This window comes from Haplochromis burtoni, unplaced genomic scaffold (genome assembly GCF_018398535.1).
Source record: "Haplochromis burtoni strain Fernald_Lab_line unplaced genomic scaffold, NCSU_Asbu1 Contig_527, whole genome shotgun sequence".
In the NCBI taxonomy this organism is placed as follows: domain Eukaryota; kingdom Metazoa; phylum Chordata; class Actinopteri; order Cichliformes; family Cichlidae; genus Haplochromis; species Haplochromis burtoni.
In genome coordinates, this window is record NW_024582888.1 from 305972 (window position 1) to 308309 (window position 2338).

Consider the following 2338-nt stretch of genomic DNA (forward strand, 5'->3'; position numbering starts at 1 on the left):
TCTTATTGGTTGCATGCTTACTAACTATTTTTGCTTAGACAGATGTACCACATCTATGTATCATGTATATAGTAGATTAGATAGCCAGCACATATTATTCTGAAGTGGCTATTCTAAAGACAACAAAAAAAAGTAGGGATTAAGAGTTGGCTGAATTTTGTTACCTTTGCTATACACTCCAAAATTTACTATTGTTAGGTGACTCTAAAGGGGTGGACTCATGCAGCAGAAACACACAGAGGAAGTTGCAGTGTATGCTGTTTAATTACAGTGGCAGGGGTATTTACAAGGGTGAGGGCTATTTACAGTGGCAGGGTAAATGTAAGATGACGGGGAGAAACGAAAGCACAGAGCTGGGGCGTGCAGGGAGGATGGGTAGCGTACTGGGGCGATCTAAGGGGGAAGGACAAAACAGAGTTAGGGGGTGACTCATAAAAACTTAGAGCAAAACGGATGCGGACCGGGAGAGTTGGAGAGCTTACTTGATATAACTGAAATACAGACATGGGCGGAGGCCTTCTAGAGCCACAGGTAGAGGCGAGGCAGATCTCCGTTCAGACCAAGGAACACAATCTCCAGAGTCCAAGGCAGGCGAGCGGGCAGTGGGACAAGCTAGTGGGAAGGAAAACAGGCAAGGAGACAAATCCTGAATACTTAGCAGATGTAGTATAAATCTCGAGAGTCTATACAAAAACACGTTACCACTTGTGGAAGCAATACTCTGACACCAGACGTCCATCGCATAGCTTTTGAAAAACGCTCCCTCTGATGACATCTGATGCACCGCAGGTTTGCCAGGGATCCCGCAAAGCACCGCGCCACACACCTGTGCCGAAAAAGGAAAACAAACCCAATAACACCAGACACAACACACCAGCTCCTAATAACTAAAATTAAGATGAGGTATATCAGTCTCACCTTAATTTCAGCACAAAAGCAAATCTCAAAACATCTAATTTTTGGATCAGGTCTGTGAGAGGGTAAAGACTTCTATCATCAATTCTAAACCTTTAGAAGTATTTTCAAATTATTTCTAATTTAGCTGTAAATTTGCCACCAGGGGTCATTTGACTATTCTATACAGTCCTATAAAGTTAACAGCCACTTGAAACTGTAATCTCTGCCTCGATCAGACAGATTTAGTCTGTGCATGCAGACTCAGATTATGCGTGTGGTTTTAGAGAGACAGCACTTTGTTGTTTGTTAAAGTTTGAGGATTGATGAATGAGGATAAATAACATCTAGAGGATGAAGTCAGAGTGACTAAGCTGTCAACAGTGGAGGGGCAAGGATCTTTCATTCAGCTCTGTAATCCAGGTCCCTTCCCTCATTACCGGATCAACAATAAAAGCACGTTTCTGATATGATCCTCCCAGATGACCTTGAGCTCCCCTAATCCCACATCCCCAGCTGGTATTCACCAGCAATGGCAACTAAGCCTGACCAGCAGTTATTTCACACTACATCAAAATGGCATGTAGGGGCACAGAACCTCATCCCACCACTGCTGAGTAAAGACAGGGAGAGGTGAAATAGACTTGGAGAGAGAGGATGAAAAAGACAGGAAAAGGGGAAAGGGTTGAAAGGTGAATAGGGAGAATATGAATATTGAATAGTTAATGTAATTTTCTTCATCTATGCATGTGTGCTTACACCATGGAAGGAATATCAGTAGCAGAAATATCAGTACCCAATCTATTACTCTAAAGTGGCCCTTGACCCCTATTGTGCCCACCTCACCAACTGAACTGAAGCTTCACAATGGTTTGAATAATTACTAATGATCTTTTTACTGTACACTCTTAACCCCTTAATGCCTTTTTTCATCACATCAGTGTGTGGTCCAAGTGCTTGAACAGGGACAGCTTGTTAGGATCCGTTCGCAATCATTCACAGCTCAGATGTAAAAGCTACTAACTTGATAATTGTGGTAATACTACAATAATAGTATTGCAAATATCAAATCTCTGATGGTCATAGTAGTTTTAAAATATTAAAGTTACCATAGTTACACTTGGCTGCATCCTCTTATTGGAAGTAGTAATTATGACAGAGCAAATGAGATGGTGAAGTGACAGAGTCCACTGTGCGTGTGAGTTATGGCTTTCTTTCCATCCTTACTCTTACCTCCAGCACAGCTATGTCATGTTATGATGTGATGCAGCTGATCGTGGACCCTCAAAACAATGGTTGCTTTTGTCTGCACATTTCAGAAGTGTCGCAGAAGAGCCTCTAAAAGCTACATCGCTAAAAGGTAGATGAGATGAGATGATCCCAAAGTGAGACACAGGAAATCTGTTCAATTTTTAAAATAAAAGAATAAAATAAAAATAAATTT

The 2338-nt window shown here is 41.5% G+C and overlaps 1 long non-coding RNA gene across 1 annotated transcript; it reads right to left on the reverse strand.

Annotated features, from left to right (window-relative positions):
• Positions 1-276: 276 nt before the first annotated feature.
• Positions 277-2024, reverse strand: LOC102312406. Its single transcript, XR_006052994.1, has 4 exons — positions 2004-2024; positions 703-826; positions 483-612; positions 277-393 (listed from the first exon to the last, which is right to left on the reverse strand). It is a non-coding gene; the product is annotated as an uncharacterized LOC102312406 (long non-coding RNA).
• Positions 2025-2338: the final 314 nt, after the last annotated feature.